Raw genomic sequence first — 20,137 nt, 5'->3', positions numbered from 1 at the left:
CCAGTTTCGCGCAGGAGTACCACGGGAAATGCACAGCATTGATTGTTTGAAACCTAGACACCTGAACGAACATAGCAGACAAACATGACATGATGCCTTCGAGTATTTTTGTGTTGGCAGAAAAATAAGGTTGTCTAACAAAACAATGAACACAATGGTAAAGGCACGGCTTGCTGATGTTCTGCTTTCATCAGAAGACACATATACGATTCTCACACAATCACAAAAACTCTGTCAATAAGATATGCTTATACTCCCCAAGTGCAAATACAACATATAAACCTTAACATGCATGACAATCATTGATAATGTCTTCCACGAAATGATCGCAGTACCTACTCAAACACTACTACACAAAGCTAACCAAACCCATGGAGGTAGCAGTGTCCAAAACACTAATGGTACACACGACAGAAAGTTCAGTGAAAATTTGCATGGCTAATCATTACGAAAAAGGCTTTCGCCCCGCTATATTGATATAGCAACCGCCCGATACAACAAAGAGACCCATGCTGGGGCAAACAACACAAGCATGCCCAAAAGAAACAAAAGAGAAAGAAGAGAGAAAATAAAGTCAACAACATCGGATCGACGAAAACGAGGATAACCCAAAACTGTTGCGCCCACCGGAGATGTACCACCTCGCTCCAGGCACCTCGAACCTCCGCATACCAAGCAGCACCTTCAAGAAGGAACACGACGACGACGACGCTGCTGCCCGGATAGGTCCTAGGGTTTCCCCTGGTACGTGGAGGGGCATGGGGAAGGGGAAGATCCAACGCCCTTCAGGAAGGAACGATGGCGCCCACAGGCGTCACCGCGTCGGTGCCGGCAAGCCGGCCCGGATTTCTCCCATCCGCCAAACACCCACAACCCCGAACGGTCCGACGCGCTCCACCAGACAATCCACCCATGAACGTGCGCCACCACGGTCTTGCCATCATCACCGCCGCCTCACCGTGGGTCATCGAAGCGAGACCGACGAGAACGAGAGGGAGCAGCCGGGAACGAGGAACGGCAGTGAGAGCAGCCACGTCGGAGGATACAACCTCCACGGCCATCGGTGGTCACCGACCGGACGCGGCAAGGGGAGCGTACTAGGCCCTCGAGGCCCGGCCGAGCCCAAAAGGGGCTCATGAAGCACCTGTCGCCGAGCTGCAGTAGACGTGACGCCATCGCCACCACCCCCCGCACGAGCCGCGCCACCACCGCCCCTGCCGGAGCCGCCGCAGGCAAGACCGAGTCAGGACCGCCCAGACCCAGATGGGGCCCAAAAGGGCCCAGATCTGGGCCGGGAGGGCGCCGCCGCCATCCAATGTGCCAGTGCGCCACCAAGTGGCTGCGCCGCCGCCTCTAGGCCACCCGGAGCTGCGCCGCCAGGAGCAGCCGCCACTGCCAGAATCACCGTCGACCGAGGAGCACCGCCGCGGGACGCTACCACCCGAGCCGTGGCACCACGCGCGGGGAAGGGACGGCCTCCATCGCCGCCAACACCACGCGGGCAGGGCCCGGTGGCGCCGGACGGCGATGGCGGGAGGAGGGGAACGGGAGGGGGCGGGGAGATGGGCCCCCGGTCGCCTCGCTCGGGGAGGCGACGCGGGGAGCGGGCCGGGAGGGAGGAGGGAGGCGAGGCACGGCGCGGCGCACACTGCCGGCGGTCGAAGGCGAGGGAAGGGAGGGGGCCGGCGGCGGCGGCGGCGGAGCGGGGGGAACCCTAGGAGCGGGGCCAAGAAGTCTGCACTCACCCCGCATGGCTAATCATTTGACAGGAAAATCAGCTAGGTTGCCCTCCATAATGAATCACCATAGCTCGAAACTTAAGATCGTGCATACATCAGCCAGATCAAATGAGGGTCAGATTCAAGCATACATACCAAGCCCGCTAATTCGTAGCATGAAGAATTGACTTCTTGGAAAGGCACCAGCTGTCTCATATTTGTAGATGGGAAAGTTTGCAATATAATAGACGTTGTATTGATGGGGTGCTGGTGCACGTATATATAATACAAGGAAAGGTCTCTACCTCAACTATACAAGACTAGGAGGTGGGCCACAAATCCAATACATGTGCAATACACAATATATACTCAACACCCCCCGCAGTCGAAGCGTTGCCGGAGACACAGAGAATGGACCGAAACTCCTTGAAGATGGGAGTAGGCAATCCCTTAGTCATCACATCAGCAAACTGTTGCGTCGTCGGCACGTGGAGAACCCGAGCACGGCCAAGGACAACCTGCTCGCGCACGAAGTGAATATCGGGCTCAATATGCTTCATCCGTCGATGGTGCACCGGGTTGGCAGAGAGGTAGACCGCGCTGACGTTATCGTAGTAGACAAGAGTGGCCTTGTGAACATCACAAACCAACTCCTGGAGCAGCTGACGTATCCAAGAGCACTCGGCCACGACATTAGCCACGGCGATACTCTGCCTCGGCGCCGGAGCGGGAGACCGTGGGCTGCCGCTTCGATGACCAAGAGATCAACGAGGGCCCAAGGTAGACGCAGTAGCCTGACGTAGAGCGTCGCATGTCGGGGCGGCCAGCCCAGTCGGCACCCGAGTAGGCCACGAGGTCGGTGAAAGCGGAGGCCGTCACGGTGAGTCCCAAGGACATGGTGCCGCGTATGTAATGGAGAATACGCTTCACCAGAGTCCAGTGAGAGTCACGCGGAGCGTGCATATGGAGGCACACCTGCTAGACAACGTACTGCAGGTCGGGGCGAGTCAGCGTCAGGTACTGTAAAGCACCGACAATAGAGCGATAAAACGCTCCATCGGACGCAAGAGACCCCTCGAGAGCAGATACCTTAGCCTTTGTGTCGATGGGGGTGGGCACCGGCTTGCAGTTAAGCATACCGACACGCTTCAGGAGCTCGTGGGTGTACTTCTGCTGATGCAGAAAGAAGCCGTCAGTCCGTCGGACCACCTCGATGCCGAGGAAGTAGTGCAGGGGCCCCAAGTCCTTGAGGGTGAACTCATCACGAAGACGAGCAGTCAGCCGCTGAAGGAGGGCGGGAGCGGACGCCGTGAGGATGATGTCGTCGACATAGAGCAGGAGATATGCAGTGTCAACGCCCTGATGATACACGAAGAGTGAAGCATCAGAACGAGTGGAGCGAAATCCGAGAGACTGCAGGAAGGCTGCGATACGCTGGTACCAAGCCCGAGGCGCCTGCTTCAACCCGTAAAGAGAAGGGAGAGCAAGCACACGAAGTCGGGGTGCTCGGCGTCGACGAAACCAGTGGGCTGCTCATAGAACACCTGCTCGGCGAGATGGCCGTGCAAGAAGGCGTTGGAGACATCCAACTGGTACACCGGCCAGGCGTGTGAGACCGCCAGCTGAAGCACGGCGCGAATCATGCCCGGTTTCACAACCGGGGCGAAGGTGTCGGTGAAGTCCACGCCTGCGCGCTGCCGAAAACCACGAACCACTCATCGAGCCTTGTAGAGCTCGAGAGAACTGATACGTCCATTTTGCATCATACTTTTATATCGATATTTATTACATTTTGGGCTGTTATTTTACATTATGTCACAATACTTATGGCTATTCTCTCTTATTTTACAAGGTTTACATAAGGAGGAAGAATGCCGGCAGCTGAAATTCTGGGCTGAAAAATGAGCAAATATTAGAGACCTATTCTGCACAACTTCAAAAATCCTGAAACTCCACATAATACCTTATAATAAATAATGAAAAATCCTAAAAAAATATTAATAAGAAGGACGCGGCTCACTGGCGCATGGGCGCCCGATCGCAACAACTAGTGCTCTACCAGAAAAGGGAAGGGGCACCCCGCGCGCGCGACCATGCAACCGAATAAGGAAAGGACAGCCCCCTGCGTGAATCACATGAGGATCGCTTGCATGCGAATAGAAAATTCTAGCAAAACTACCACGCCACGTTCACACACAAAAATGTCAGGTCCCATGTGCTCACGTTATCCATCACACCTGCATTTATTAGGGGATCAAAAACTTTAAAAATTTGTAATTTTTGAATAGAATGTCAAAATTCAAATCCGTTTTCACCGTTGGGTTTCTCGCGATGAGTTCTTCAAAACTAGATCCCATATGAGTAGATTTCGACGAACTTTTTTTTCTGAGCAACTTTATGTGCTGCAGAGGCAACTTTAGTTCTATAGAAAAGCAACTCCTTTTTCTACCTAGTACGACTACCTATCAACGGAGGATCCTTATAAGTTGGTTACCATGACTACCAATTTTGACTAGCTTCACCTCTAAATCGCCTATCATAAGATCAGCTCCAACGTGGATCACCAAAACGCCCCAAATATCAGAATCTGCCTCTGTAGACACTTTTAACCATCCAATGAGTCCAACTACTATCAAGTATGTAAAAAAGGTCTGCTGCCCCATATGAGTTCCTTGCAGTAAAAAGTAGCATGCATCCCCAAAACAAAAGTAAAAATACATGAAGCAACGTTGCTATGATTTCAGACAACTCTTTTAAAATTTGAAGCAACTAGTGTCATGCATTAAAAGATGGGTTGCTGCCCCATAAGCTCCTTGCAGTAATATCAGGCAACCCTTGTGCAAAAAAAAAGAACCACAAAAACGACAAATAGATACAACATATATAGGTGGCATTAATGCATATATATTCTCTAACATAGGCAACTTTAGTATGATTCATGGACAACTATTAAAAAAACAAAAATGTGTTCCAGGCATTTTTATGCAACTGTTGATGTGAACTAAGCAGCTCCACATATATTCTAATGCAACTTAATCTCTAATACAATATTTTTTAGAATTACTTCCTATCCACCTCTCTTCGCCCGTTCCGGTTGCTTTCCTTCTTCATCTTCATCGTTTCATTAAAAAAATCTGAAAAAACCATGGGTACCTCATGTCAATCCAGCATTTCACCCTGTGAAGCATCAGGTTGATCAGCCCTTTTGCTTGTAACTCAATATAAAAAACACAAAAATGCAAAATTGTCCTAGCAAAAAAAAAACAAGCAACTGCCCTAGCAAAACCAAGCAATTGTCCTAGCAAAACCAAGCAACTCCCCTAGCATCTATTTTAGGCAGAGGAAAAAAATGTATGAGCAACTTGAATAACCTTTTATGAACCTAGCAAAACCAAGCAACTCCCCTCTCATCCACCTTCTCATATGTTGTAGCAGAAGATCAAAGCAACTCAATTACAAAGACACGCAAAAAGTGGGAAACTGTTGTAGCAGAAATAAGCAGATGTCTCTGGCACTACTACTTAGATTGTCTATTTTAGGCAGAAAAAAAACATATGAGTAAGTTGAATAATCTTTGTGGACAACTATCTTACCCCCCTTCCCCATGTAACTTCTCATCTGTTCTAGTAAAAATCCAAACAACTCAACCACAAAAGGACACAAAATGCAAAAAATATTCTAGCAAGAAAAACAAGCAACTACCCTAGCAAAACCAAGCAATTGTCCTAGAAAAGTCAAGCAACTCCCCTAGCATCTACTTTAGGGCGGAGGTTGGGGCGGTGGTGTGCTTCGCACGGAGCGCGTCGACAGGAGGAGGATCGGGACGATAGCCATGCGAATCAATCATCGCGTCAGTTATAGGCCATCAGGAACTACTCATAGATGTGTCTTCGCAGTCTGTATGCGTATTCAAATCTGAGATGATAATCTAAAAAACTTACAGCAAACAATCCAAGCAACTCGAAACAGAAAAGTGTGAAATTGTCCTAGCAAAACCAGGTAACTGTCCATAGCATTACTACTTAGATTATCTACTACTTTAGGGAGAAAAAATCGTGTGAGAAACTTGAATAACCTTTGTGGAAAACAATCTGACCCCCTCCCCATGCAACTTCTCATCTAACCTAGCAAAAATCCAAGCAACTCAATTGAAAAACACAAAAATGCAAAATTGTTCTAGTAAAAAGGAAGCAACTGTCCTACGAAAACCAAGCAACTGCATTACAAGAGGCAAAAATGCAACAAAAATGTTCAAAAACGAATCCGAGCAACTGCCCCAACGAAACTAAGCAACTGCGGTACACACACAAAATGCAACTCTTTTAATGAAATCCAAGTAACTATTCTATCCTTGGAGTGGAAATTCGCCTTCTGAATCCAATGCTGCCCAACCCCTTCGATCCCCATATCAGGCGTGACGCCGTCACAAGAGAAGCCACTCAGCGGAGTACAAAATCCGCACCTCCCCTTGTTTCCAGGCCCTATAGATTTAGTAAAAAATTAAAGCAACCTTCCGTTTAGTTCCAGGCAACCCATATTATAAACTTGAGCAACTACACATGCTTTGAAGCAACAAGTTGCACAAAAAATGAGTTTATGACATTGAAATCAGTTGTATCTCATGCAAAATCAACACCAAAACCCCCTGAATTGCATGGAGCACATTCATTTCATTTTATAAAAAAAACAGTGGCAATCTAATTCTATATGTAGGCAAAATCCACTTATCTCTGAATCTAGCCCATCATTCATCTCGCAAAAACAGTGGCAGTTCAGGAATGAATTATCAATTGGATGAACAAACGGTACTCCTACTGAATTCTGTTGTCATCAATCAAGAGACAGAGCAGAGCATATGATAGACTTATACTTGTATATGTTGATTTATTCTGCCCACTAAGTTCCCTCAAACATGATCCTTCTAAACAAAAATGATAACACATGATCTCGTGTGCAAAACTAAAAAAAATGCAACAACTTTGCCTATGATTTCAAGCAACTGATGCAAAATTTTGAAGCAACTAGTGGCAGGCACTAAAAAAAGGATCAAAATTGAGTAGATCCTGCAGCAGTTCGTAGCAGGTTAGATAGAACAAGTTGGAGTAGATGGAGAAGCAAGGGGGTTGGGGAATTGGAACTCTAGGCAACTCATGCTAAAAAGTGAGGCAGCTAGAATGCTAAAAACAAAAAAAATCCTGGTCGTAAAAAATCAGTACAATCTCCAAGCAAAAACACTGATTCCATTTTCTAGAAGTAGTAACACATAGATAGATAGATATATGAACACCTTGCATCAATCAGCTTAATCAGTAGACAATAATTAATCATGTTCATTTTGCTAGATATATGTTCAATAATTAATCATGTTCATTTTGTCAGGGGACACTTGAGGAGAAACTAGTACAGAATTGAGCAAGACACGAACGAAACTGGTCTCCTCACTCCCCTCTTCTTCTAGATAAACTGAAACTAGTATACACATCTAGCAGGCTAAACTCACACTTGAGGATCTAGCAACAACACACATAACCTGAGAAGAGAGTTGAGGAAGTGAGCAGGGATGAGGAAAAAGAGAGACGAACCTGGGCTGCTGCTGATGGATCTCCTCCTTCCCAGGTGAGAAGGATGGCTGCAGCGATCTGCTGCCATGCGTGCTGGATACAGAGAGAATCCAAGGTGAGGGCTGCCAAATCCAAGCGAACAGAGGGGGGTGGGGGGGGGGGGGGGGGGGGGGAGGCGGGGTACCTTGACCCTTGACTTGTTCCATGGCACTAGGGTCGGTGCAGAGGAGGCGTCGCTGCTGATGCACGCCCCGGCGATGGACCAGCCCTTGGTGTCAGCAGACCACACGACGACGCGGCTGCAGCCTTACCTAAGCACTAGGCCGCTCTCCGGCGTGAGCTCCGTGGCCCCTTCCTCGACGGGGATGCGGCAGCTGGCCGACCCCGCTCCAGCTAGAAGAAAGACGAGGGGAGGAGACAATGGCGTTGCTGCTCCGGTTACCCGCCGACCGGCTCGCCTGGTTCCTCTAGTCCGTCGCCTCTCCCTCGACACCCCGGGCTACGACACCGGCGGCGGCTGTGGCCCTCTCATTTGTAACAATTTCTTATACATATTTCATCTTCTATAAAGCTAAGGTACGCGATTGCGTACTCTAAAAAAAAAAGAATTTGGGTAATAAGAAACCTGGAGGAAGTAATAACACTAAAAGAAAACCTAGAGAAGAAACAAAATGTGCTTACATGACGATTGTTGGTGATATTCTGTTGTCGCAAAGGTGAGCACGATACAAAATGTGCTCACATGACGTACGCCTGTAACTTTTGTGGGCAATCCCTAAAAAAGAAAAATTCTGGACCATGTAGTTGTAACTGATTTTTTCTCTTTCTGTCAAAAAGAGAGGAAAATAATTCCATCTCGCATGTAACTCTATTGAGTTGAGTTGGTAGGAAGAAAGTCTCTTCTTACGATTGATTATCTAGTCGAAAACCAACCACTTGATGAGCCCCGACGCTGTCCTTGGTACTCCCTCCGTTCCTAAATATAAGTTTTTTTTAGACATTTCAAATGAAATACAACATACGGATGTATGTAGCATATTTTAGAGTATAGATTCACTCATTTTGCTCTGTATGTAGTCACTTGGTGAAATCTCTAGAAAGACTTATATTTAGGAACGGAGGGAGTACAAAGAACCGAGCTAAAGACTGAGGTGTAGCAACGAAAGGATAATTCCAATTGTCTTGGAGCCTAGAGGCTGAAATCCGAGCCCTGGTCCGTGCCCACCCAAGTTTCTGTATTTGTTCATTGATCATTTGCTTGCATCTGAAAGTTTAAATGTGTAAGCAAGTCTGCCAGAGCAGGAACTTGGCATTTTACCTGAACACCGGTGCCGGTAGAAGAGCTCAGGTATAGTGTCCTTTTGTTTGAGAGGGTTGAAGATGAACCCGGAACCCATGCCATGGCAGCCACCTGTTGTTCCGGTGTCATAGTTCGTGAAAAATGGGCTGGAGCGTATCCGCAAAGTCTACCATGATGATCAAAGAACCTGAACACCTGAACAAACACCGCAACTAGAAGCAAGCACCACATACAAACATGATGCCTTTCGAGTATTCTTGTGTTCGCAGAAAACGAAAGGTTGTCTAACAAAAGATTGAACACAATGGTGCGCAGGCACGGCTTGTTGATGTTCTTCTACCATCGGAAGACACATATACGATTTTAAAACATTATATCCTCCGAGGACAATCGAACAGGTGGACATTCATGAACGCTATGTCACCAAGATGCTTATACTTCCCAACTGCAAATACGACATATAAAGCTCAACACGCATGATGATCATAGAACATGTCATTTAAGAAATTATTATAGTACCTCCACTCAAACACTACAACACAGAGCTAGCCAACCCATGGAGGTGGCAGTGTCCAGAATCACTGGTACACACAACAGAAAATTCAGTGAAAGTTTGCATAGACATTGACTTGACAGGAAATCAGCCAGGTTGCCTCCATAATGAAGCACCGTAGCTCAAAACTTGAAAACATGCATAAATTGGTCAGAGCAAGCGACAGCCAAATTCAAGCAGCTGTCTCACTCTGATGTCACATGCATGTGCAAAGATTGCAGCTCTGCGTATAACGGCACGTATGGCAGAAATGGCAGCTTGCCATCTTCAAGATTGCGGATCACTTGGACTTGCTGACTATCCATATTATAGCACATTAATGTGATATCCTTCCCCATAGTGAAGAACACCAAGTTACATTCCGGATGAATAGCAAACCACTCAAATTCCAGACCAACGTCTACATATGTCTCTCCAAATAAGTCTGAAGTTTTTCAGCAGTGTGCTTTAGTTTCCATTCTTTGCTTTCATAGTTCTCAAGGACATAAACTTCTAATCGAATCACACCATCATCTTCATCTTCATCTCTATAAAAGTTGGCATAATGCAAGCGGCCCTGTGAACACTGAATAAAACCATCAGTCGGAACACTATCATCATCAGGGATAATAAAGTTCATCCATGTCTCCCCTTGACCCCTTCCGTGTCCACCATAGTTACACAACAGGATAGCTCACCATGGTCCCTGCTATGAAAATACATATGGCCGTTAAGAAAGACAGTTTCTATCGAGTTACGAGTCCATTCCATTTCTTCTCCCTATAAACCCATCTTCCGGTTTCAGACGAATACACTGCCACCCCGGCAAGGTCGCTGGTCCAATCTCCCTCCTGCTCCACGAACTCAAACACATGGAAATGCGGTGATTTGGCCGGATCAAAGCCCAAGCGTGTGTCGATCACCTGCTCGGCGGCCTGGCCAGAGTTGGGCAACGTGACCCACTTCTTCGTGGCTGGATTGCACACGATGCAACTGATCTCCTGGGCGTAGAGGCCATAGAGGAGGAGGCCATTGCAGCAGTCCAAGATATAGATGTGCTCGTGTTTAGGCAGGTAGGCGAAAGTGGTGTCAATCAGAGGGCAGTGGCTCCCTGGGACACTGACAAAGCGCACAGGTGATTCCAAAATGAACTCCGTCCTGCTGCTGGTATAGAAGAAGCCAGCGAGGGTTTGGGGAAGCTTTTTGCGGTGGTCGGAGTGGTCAATGAGGTTCAGCCAGTGGTTGGAGACGCACTTGAAGCGGCAGAGCGACTTGGCCGGGACTCGCGAGAGGATCTCCACGAGGAGGTCGTCGGTGAGCCTCTCAGCCGCCGTCCCGCTGTGGGGCGAAGAGGAAGACCTGCACAAACACGCATGAAGATGTGAGAGGAGGGATCAGTGAAGTAGGAGGAGTTTATGCCGATTGTTACTGCGCGTACCCGTCACGAATTGAAGCGCGTCCATCCTCTGGCGGGCGAGAGCGTTCCGCCGGGAGGGCCATGGCGGCAGAAGCCGGTCATGAGATTTCAGGGCCCGGGCGAAACTAGGCAATAATCCTACACTTACGGGGCATTGGACACGGGAAAGAGGTTACGTGCTAACGTGCCTACTCTTCATTAATCTCTTCCACCTTGAATTTCGTTGAGGGTCCCATCACTAACCAACCACAGATTTGCACTTTCATCCGTAACTCCTTTCGTGTCAAAACAGTCCGTAAGTATAGCATTTTCCAACAAAATATAGTTTTTCTCTTATAAATCTGTTTCTTTACTATCTTTCCCTAATAATAAAGCACGGATTGACTCTATGGATTCACCGTCACAATATGTTTTTTTTCATGAATTTACGTTCTCAGTTTTTTTTCTTCAACACGTCTATATTTGTGTCCGTCCAAAGGATTATATACACAAGGAAAAAAATGTTTCGTCAGGCTCTGTACGACGTCCGTCTCCAAATACAACTCCTTCCTCCGCCATCTGTTTTTATTCCAACGCATCATACCCTCTTCTTGGAACAGGCCCGCACAAATCTCTCCTCCCTTGCATTGCTGCCGCCGCCAGAACCGGCCACCTCGCCCATGTGTGCGACAGATCTAGGGACTAGGAGGGGGAAGACGGAGGATAGCGAGCAGGCCGATGGGGATGTGATCCGAGTCATGGAATCTGACATGGGCACACAGGACAGTGTTGTTTTCACCACCATGACCGGTGGGCGTGCGCGCCACCACAAGACGGCCTCCAGCAGCCCGCCGCGGGGTCAAGTTGGTCTAGACCCAGTCGTTCTCACCCACTTCCCCGCCATGCTTCTGTAGGACGCCGCCTCCAACGTCTTCGACCTCTTGATCTACACAAAGACGAAGACAAGTTCGACCCCTTCATTGGCCGCAACGAGGAGAAGCTGCAGTAGCAGGCCGCCTCCCTCCTTTTGTCTGCAATCACGTCAAGCAGGCCCGGAAGCTCGCATCCTCGAGCACATGATACTGGGTCCAGTCGTGTCTGATGGTGCTCTGCGCTAGGTTTCAAATTAGATTTGGGGAGCTGGTTGCGGATTTGGGGCGATTTGATGTACCCGAGGCGTAGCCCCATGTCGGTGTACAAAAAGAGGGGTACACTTTTTGTACCCCTATAACTGTGCACGAGCAGTCTAAGCCACGGGCACCACCACACCAAGCAAGACAAGGGAGGTGAGCCAGGGTAAGACCGAAGCTCAAGAGAACTAGAACAACGCCAAGGCCAAGACCACGAAGAGCAAAGGGGACGAAGCGGACTCCCCCGGCAAGATCCTTGCCGGGAGACAGTTCTAGCAGCCCCGGTAAGACCCTTGCCACGGCGACTCGTCCCGCGCCTACGGAGCAAATCACCCTTGAGTCCACTGCCCCCAAAGGGCAAGGATTCGGAAGACATCCCCGTGGCGGCATGCAGATCTTTGTGAAGACATTCAAGATCAGATACGCACTAAGGAGACGACAACCCTTGGCGGGATCCCAGCCGAGGAAGACCACAAGGCCCCCGGCAAGCGCCTTGCCGGGGATGACAGCAGGCGCCTCGGCAAGACCCTTGCCAGGGCCCCGGCAAGGCCCTTGCCGAGGACACCCGCAGGGCCACCATCAGGCCCACGCCGACTAAACCTCCACCACTGCATGCATGCAGCTGCCGACCCAACCAGCTGGGCAGGCACCCGCGTGGAGGCATGCAGATCTTCGTGAAGACCCACCACTGCGCCACCTCAGCTGCCTGCCTACCTACATGGCATCACATGCGTTGCTGGCCAGGGCGCGTGTCGACACAAGAAGGAGCGGCGACGGACGAGACAGATCTCTCCCCGTCCCCGATAAAGTAAGGACACCTAAGCAATACGCATTAAATGCGCCTTGTCATGTAATGCGAGGGATAACCTCGCATCATTGTACCCTTTCCGCCTCCTGTGTGCCACTGTGGCAACCCCTTTTTCTATAAAAGGAGGCCCGAGGCGACCAGGAGGGGGATTCGGCTTTTTGGAGCTCCTCACGCCCCATAGCTAGCTCAAGTACACAGATATACAATCCACCAAAGCAGGAGTAGGGTTTTACGCATCCTCGCGGTCCGAACCTGGATAAACGAACCGTGTGCTATCTGTTTGATCCGCTCTTCTCACGACCCCGCGCCCCGCTAACCACAGTAGGGATTCTTGTGATCCCATAGGTGTCATTTCCACCGACATATTTGGCGCGCCAGCGCTTCATTTATTTATGCTCAGGGTCTGCGCCTGGCTTTGTACAAAGGGTTACATGCGTCATCGGCAAGGCTCGTACAAAAGGTGGCTTGCCAGGGGGCCCGGCAAGCCGCGCCTCACGGGTAAAACTTGCGAAGATGCTCAATGTTCCAGGAGTTACTCACCGGAACGGCATCTTCGGTCTCCAGGCGGACTGCGCCGGGCCTGGTGACTCGTATTACCCGATAAGGGCCTTCCCACTTTGGCGTCAACTTGTTGGAATTCTTGGCCGATTGAACGCGCCGAAGAACAAGGTCGCCTTCCTTAAAACTTCGGGCATTAACCTTGCGGCTATGGTAGCGGCGCAAGGCTTGCTGGTAGCGCGCTGCTCTCACAGCCGCCCGAAGACGATCTTCCTCAAGGAGCGTTGCGTCATCTTGCCGCAATTGCTCTTGCTCAAGCTCGTCATAAACGAGTACTCGAGGTGACCCGTATATGAGTTCCGTGGGGAGAACTGCTTCTGCCCCGTATACCAGGGCAAAGGGTGTCTGGCCGGTGGCTCGATTTGGTGTTGTTCTGATTGACCAAAGAACCGCCGGCAATTCATCAATCCAGCGCCTTCCACTCTTGTGCAGTCTGTCAAAGGTCTTTGTCCTCAGGCCTCGCAGTACTTCAGCATTTGCCCTCTCAGCTTGACCATTGCTTCGTGGGTGAGCAACGGAAGCGAAACAGACCTTGCTGCCGAGGTCTTGAATATATTGCATGAAGGTGTGGCTTGTGAACTGCGTGCCGTTGTCGGTGATAACCCTATTGGGTACACCAAAACGGCACACCAGTCCTTTGAAGAACTTGACGGCTGACTGTGCTGTGACCTTCCTCATTGCTGCCACTTCTGGCCACTTTGTGAACTTGTCGATTGCAACGTACAAACACTCAAAGCCCCCGACAACGCGGGGGAAAGGGCCCAGTATGTCGAGCCCCCAGACCGAGAAAGGCCAGGAGAGAGAATGGTTTGAAGGGCTTGAGCTGGCTGATGAAGCTTCTTCGAATGGAACTGACACGCTTCACACCTGGTGACTAGTGTCGTCGCATCCTGGAGGGCGGTGGGCCAGAAGAAGCCTTGCCGAAATGCTTTGCCGGCAAGGGCCCTTGACCCGATGTGGGATCCACATATGCCTCCATGTATCTCCGCCAACAGCCCCAGTCCTTCCTCTCGAGAGATACACTTCAATTTCACGCCGTTCGGCCTCTTTCTGTACAGGACATCATCGACGAACTGGTACATAGTACAGCGACGGGCTACTTTTTCCGCTTCTTCCTGCTCCTCAGGAAGTTCCCCTGTTTGGAGGAATCGGACGGTATGCTGTGCCCATGCTGGAGCTTGGGGTTCGACGGCGAGGACTAAAGGCATTTCCTCCGCTATCGGAGCGGCTGTCTCCATGGAAAGAGCTTGATGCTCTGTCGGAGCCAGCCGTCCCGTGGCGGGCTTAGTGTCTCCGGCAACATCCTTGCCGGCGGCTTCGGGGAGCTCGGCGGGAAAGTACTTGCCCGGCCCTGATTTTCTCCTCTTGTTCTGCTCTGTTGATGGATCAACGAATGACTGAGTTAGCCCAAGCACAAAGGTACCTGGTTCCACAGGTAGCTTGAGGGCAGTGCATTTTGACAGGTAATCGGCGATATCATTCTCTGCTCGGGGAACGTATTCTGCCTGTATACCGTCAAAACGCTCTTCCAGCTTTCTCACTTCATCGACGTAGGCCTTCATCAACGGGCTCTGGTAATCCTTGTTGACTTGCTTGACGACAAGTTGCGAGTCGCCTCTGACGACGAGTTTCTTGATTCCGAGGTCCGCCGCGATCCTAAGACCGGCAAGCAGCCCTTCGTACTCAGCCGTATTATTTGTTGACACCTTCCTGGGGAAGTGCAACTGGATCAGATAAGTTCTTCATCCCTTATCATGCATTCCATTATGGACTGAGGTATGTGAAACCTCGTTTTCCCCTAAGCTACCGTGCTCCCCTAACTCTAGGCCCCAGGGCTCGTCCCTGGGGCCAAGTTTGGTCGTAGTCGCGGCAGCGAAAGGATGAAACAAGGAGCCTGAACCCGCCTCATCCCTGCCTCCGCCAAAGGCGTGAGGAAGGTCGAGCGAAGTGGGGAGACGGCAAGGCCTGTTGCCGGGCAAGGAAATGTTTATCTTGAAGATATCAAGGATTTACTCCTTGTCATGGGTTCCACCCGCAAACAAATGACCCGGCAAGCATCCCTTTTTCGTTAAAAAAACATTCCACTCAGGTACAGTCCATAGGGAATGAAAAACATGAATGATGGAACTACAAGTTTTAAATTCAACAAAGGCCCGAAGGCTTACAAACTAAAAAGAGATAAGGTGCCGTAATCCCTTTCTTGTCCCTCTCCTCAGGAGGCAGGTCAAGGAGGCGAAAAGGACAAAAGGAGCGCCTAGGCGAGCTACGGGTGGCAGAAGACACCAAGAGAACATCTTGGTGGCCGTCCAAAGGCTGGATGGTGATGGCGGCGCCGGAAGCAGAGCTCGAAATCGAGGCGGCAGGACGTCAGCACGCATCGAAGGCATCGGTGCCCGCGTACTCCGACTTGACGGCCTTGCCGCCCGCCCTCTTCCTCTTCCACAGCCTCCCAACGCCAGCCGCCCAAGGAGACGACCCCAAGAAGTTCAGTGAGCCGACGACACGGATGATGGGGTCGCCGGTGCCGCATGGAGCGGCACCTGACACCTAGTCGGACCCGTCATCCTGCCGCCTACTACCCTTGTCGTCGCTGCCGCTGTCCTCCTCGTCACTCCCGCCCGAGGAGGAGTCTTCACTATCAGAAGAGCTCTCCATGCAGCACCTTGCACGGGTCCCAAAGAGCCCGAAGACCTTGACAGAGAGAAGGCCACCCTCCATCAGCTTAAAATGGAGAGTGAGCCCCTCCGTCAAGCGGTGGATATGAGCAAACGTCTTCCATCCCCGACGAAGATACATCATGTGAGGGGCGGGGAAGTCGACGCGGACCCGCATGCCACTGATCCCGCAGCCCCTCATGTGCAGCCGCAACGACTCCGGCGGATCCAGCTCCATCTCCCGCGCAAATGGAGTCGAGAGACGAAGGCGACGGCGTGGCGGCCGACGCAGCCTGACGAAGAACTCACAAGGGTCATCCCCAACATGGCCCTCCATTGGAGGAGGAGCTGCTGGCGGAGGCGAGGCCAGCGCGCCACCCCGTCCTCCTCTTCCCCGAGCGCCCCGGCCTCGCCCACGGCCTCGCCCCCTCCCCCTTCCCCTCGCGGCTGGCTCTGCCACCGCAGCCGTAGGAGAAGGAGGGACGCGTTGTCGAGCGGCGACCCTCGCCGCCACTGTTGAAGGACCGGGATTCCCTCTCTCCATGACAGATGGAAGGGAGGAGCAGAAGATGAAGGAAGAAGAAGATGAAAGAATGCAGGACGCCACCCCCCTCCCGCTCTTTATAAAGGATCGGGGTTGGGGCTCGGCCGCCCCGCTCGACCAATCAAGATACGGAAGGCGCAGGGAGCCAGGACCGACCCGCCGCCCCAACCAGCGACGGCCCGGTTTCCCGCCTCCACAGGTTGCCACCCCAGGCGCATGGGAGACACGTGGCGGACGTGCAGAACCGAGGGGACGGGTGAGACGACCTCTCCCCACCCCGTGATCGTGGGGAGTGGACGCCTTGAAGACCGCGCCTCAGCCCCATTCAGTAAATGGGCCACGCCTCCACGCCTCCCTCCGTTTATGGGGAAGGCGCGAACCGCCCCTTTACTACGTTGTGACGCATGCCTGCGAGAATCAACCCCACGCATGCCGCCCACATCACACGCGCCTCCCCACGCCGTGCCACGTGCGGGAATCGTGGGAAGCGCAGCGCGCGAAGAATCTTACCGCGGTAAAAACCGCCCCGCCTGCCCGCGCATCGTTTTTGGCCCTAGCCCAACAACGCGTTGCGCTTATGTGTGGCCCAGGCCCGGGGGCTCCTGTCGGTGTACAAAAAGAGGGGTACACTTTTTGTACCCCTATAACTGTGCACGGGCAGTCTGAGCCACGGGCACCACCACACCAAGCAAGGCAAGGGAGGTGAGCCAGGGTAAGACCAAAGCTCAAGAGAACTAGAACAACGCCAAGGCCAAGACCACGAAGAGCAAAGGGGACGAAGCGGACTCCCTCGGCAAGATCCTTGCCAAGAGACAGTTCTAGCAGCCCCGGCAAGACCCTTGCCACGGCGACTCGTCCTGCGCCTACGGAGCAAATCACCCTTGAGTCCACTGCCCCCAAAGGGCAAGGATTCGGGAGACATCCCTGTGGCGGCATGCAGATCTTTGTGAAGACATTCAAGATCAGATACGCACTAAGGAGACGACAACCCTTGGCGGGATCCCAGCCGAGGAAGACCACAAGGCCCCCGGCAAGCGCCTTGCTGGGGATGACAACAGGTGCCTCGGCAAGACCCTTGCCGAGGACACCCGCAGGGCCACCATCAGGCCCACGCCGACTAAACCTCCACCACCGCATGCATGCAGCTGCCGACCCAACCAGCTGGGCAGGCACCCGCGTGGCGGCATGTAGATCTTCGTGAAGACCCACCACTGCGCCACCTCAGCTGCCTGCCTACCTACATGGCATCACAGGCGTCGCTAGCCAGGGCGCGTGTCGACACAAGAAGGAGCGGCGACGGACGAGACAGATCTCTCCCCCATCCCCGATAAAGTAAGGACACCTAAGTAAGACGCATTAAATGCGCCTTGTCATGTAATGCGAGGGATAACCTCGCATCACTGTACCCTTTCCACCTCCTGTGTGCCACTGTGGCAACCCCTTTTCTATAAAAGGAGGCCCAAGGCGACCAGGAGGGGGATTCGGCTTTTTTGGGCTCCTCACGCCCCATAGCTAGCTCAAGAACACAGATATACAATCCACCAAAGCAGGAGTAGGGTTTTACGCATCCTCGCGGCCCGAATCTGGATAAACGAACCGTGTGCTATCTGTTTGATCCGCTCTTCTCACGACCCCGCACCCCGCTAACCACAGTAGGGATTCTTGTGATCCCATAGGTGTCGTTCCCACCGAAACCCCACCTCGAGATACACACTACTGTTCTGCCTAGGCGTGTACTGACTCGATAATTTTAAGGTAATTTAGGTGAAACCGGGAGATTAAATTTTGTGCTTATGTGCTTCTTATTGACTACTGCATGTTCATCCCTTCCAAGGTAAAGTTTGGCGACCAGACATTCATCATTGCGGCTCTTGATGGCGATTTGACACCCATTGACGATGCTCTTTGCCGTTCTGTTGGCGCTGATTGTCCGGACGATAGTTGAAACTACAGCTTTTGCAGCACCCGGTTGTTTGGCAAAATAGGACTGCAACTTTTAATTACACCTATTGTGTTCTATGCTGGTTTATGTACTATCAACTGGGCTTGGCAGGATTGTTTCGTACTTGATATTGAGGAAGCACACTAACAGTGCAACAACTGGTATGACTAATTTAATTGGTTGTTTGCTGTCCATTGATTTCTCAAGCTGGTTTGAGGTTGGAGTAGGAGTTTTTGATTGTTATGCATGGATATCCAGGATATTGGAGAATACTACTCAAATCATTAAAAGAAATGTCACAGTATGACCATAACAGTGCTAAAAGCATTGATAAACGTTTTAGCATCAAATTGCGGAATATTAATATCTGCGAGTAGCAGAAATATGCATTAGTTGGCCAACATTATCCAGAAACCAAATGATCCAATTTGGTGACCAGAGGTTTGATAGTTGCACGTGAATTGGCTAGAATCTTTCAGAATTAGTATCTCTATACAAATACAAGTTGTATAAATTCATGTAATGTTTTTTATTGGTAAAAAACACTAATTCTTGTAATGTTGTAATTGTAGATAAATGTCGACCCCCAGTCTATGTTTTGAGTTAATTTTCGCTGAACTCAAGCTAGCCTCTAAACGAGAATAGAAAAGTTGCATAAGCCAAACTTCTAGATACGTCACACCCTTCAGCTAACCAATCTGCATGTTTGTTTTTCCTGTGCTTTTCTTTTGCTTCTCCTTTTCTCAATGTGTTACCTTTTAAGTGATTAGGTAGAGGTAGCTTCACTAGGAATTAGATGTGGATTATATATATGTGGAAGGTCTTGCTACTACTGTTGGGCTTGCTAAAATAAACAAATCCAGTATTGTTGTTCTCATGAAACAGGCAAGAGCACTGTTGACATTTATATTTTTGATCTAATCGTCTAATTTGTTTCTGAAACTTAGTATGTCTGCGGGGACCTATTTAATATAGATTATGATGTAACTGGTGATAAACTGTGAGGCACATGGCACCGCCATGGACTTCGTGGCTGACCTGCTTATCCTTGACATGGCAATAATATGCGACCCAATGTCCGACTTTGTACGCCGACATGGACGATGGCCTCAAGTGCTCCCGCATCTTCTTGGTAGGCAGACTGACACCGTTATGTTGATCTAAGTGGTGGAGAGTTTGATATGGTGGCAAATCACGCAACTGCAGATAGAGTCATTCCGTGTCACCTGTATTGAGATAGCATATATGTGACATGGATGATAGATCAATCCCAAGTGATTTGGATTTGATGTTGGCTACCTTATCACAGATGTGTACATCCGTGAGTGAATTTGGTTATTTAGAACAAAACCTGAGAGTTGAACAAATTAAATTGGGGTTTTTGACACACATAATGCCTCGCTGTAATTTTGTTGCCTATCAAGACATCATGTGCTCCTGAAGCTACCTGCTGTGTACTGTGTATACATGTTGTACACTGAGAAAAGACATAGCAGTAGATCATACAATCTATGCCATGGAGCCACCGGTGGGGCTCCACAAGGACGAGCTCGAGAAGCTGTGCATGATGCCCAAATGTGGTGCCAAAGCCTTCCCTGTCCGCACCCGAAATAGGCGAAGACTGGTGTCACTACAAAGCTGCTACAAGCGCAAAATGCCTTCCGTGTTCAAGCTGAAAAGGCAAGAAGATTTCATTATTAACATGGATAAAAAAGGTGGCTCATCTTCTTCGGCAGAAGTACTGAAGTTCTGAAAGGTAAAAATCCATCTTTGGCGTATTTGTTTTCGGAGTATTGATGTTGGAGATGAGCTTAAGAGGAGAAAGATTAAAGATATGCTGCTTTGGGGAAGCTTTTATCACTGCTTTTGGGGCTCTATTTATGTCAAAGGCATGGAGGGAGCTGTAACTAATTTGTGATTTCTTGTAGACACTTTTCTCTAAAAAGGAAGGTTGCCTGGTTATCTAAAATTGTGAATGGGAAATGTTCATCATC

At 50.3% G+C, this 20,137-nt stretch overlaps 1 long non-coding RNA gene and 1 pseudogene across 1 annotated transcript; both read right to left on the bottom strand.

Moving 5' to 3' along the window:
* Positions 1-4,437: 4,437 nt before the first annotated feature.
* Positions 4,438-7,843, bottom strand: LOC125525223 (uncharacterized). The gene is made up of 3 exons (XR_015611921.1): positions 7,464-7,843; positions 7,301-7,372; positions 4,438-4,852 (listed from the first exon to the last, which is right to left on the bottom strand). It is a non-coding gene; the product is annotated as an uncharacterized LOC125525223 (long non-coding RNA).
* A 1,474-nt stretch (positions 7,844-9,317) lies between these two features.
* Positions 9,318-10,611, bottom strand: LOC125519312 (F-box protein At5g07610-like; annotated as a pseudogene).
* Between the last annotated feature and the right edge of the window lie 9,526 nt (positions 10,612-20,137).

The sequence above is a fragment of the Triticum urartu genome, chromosome 7A (assembly GCF_056163025.1).
Source record: "Triticum urartu cultivar PI428250 chromosome 7A, HENAU_Tu73, whole genome shotgun sequence".
Lineage (NCBI taxonomy): Eukaryota > Viridiplantae > Streptophyta > Magnoliopsida > Poales > Poaceae > Triticum > Triticum urartu.
This window is presented reverse-complemented; position numbering and strand designations above follow the sequence as displayed.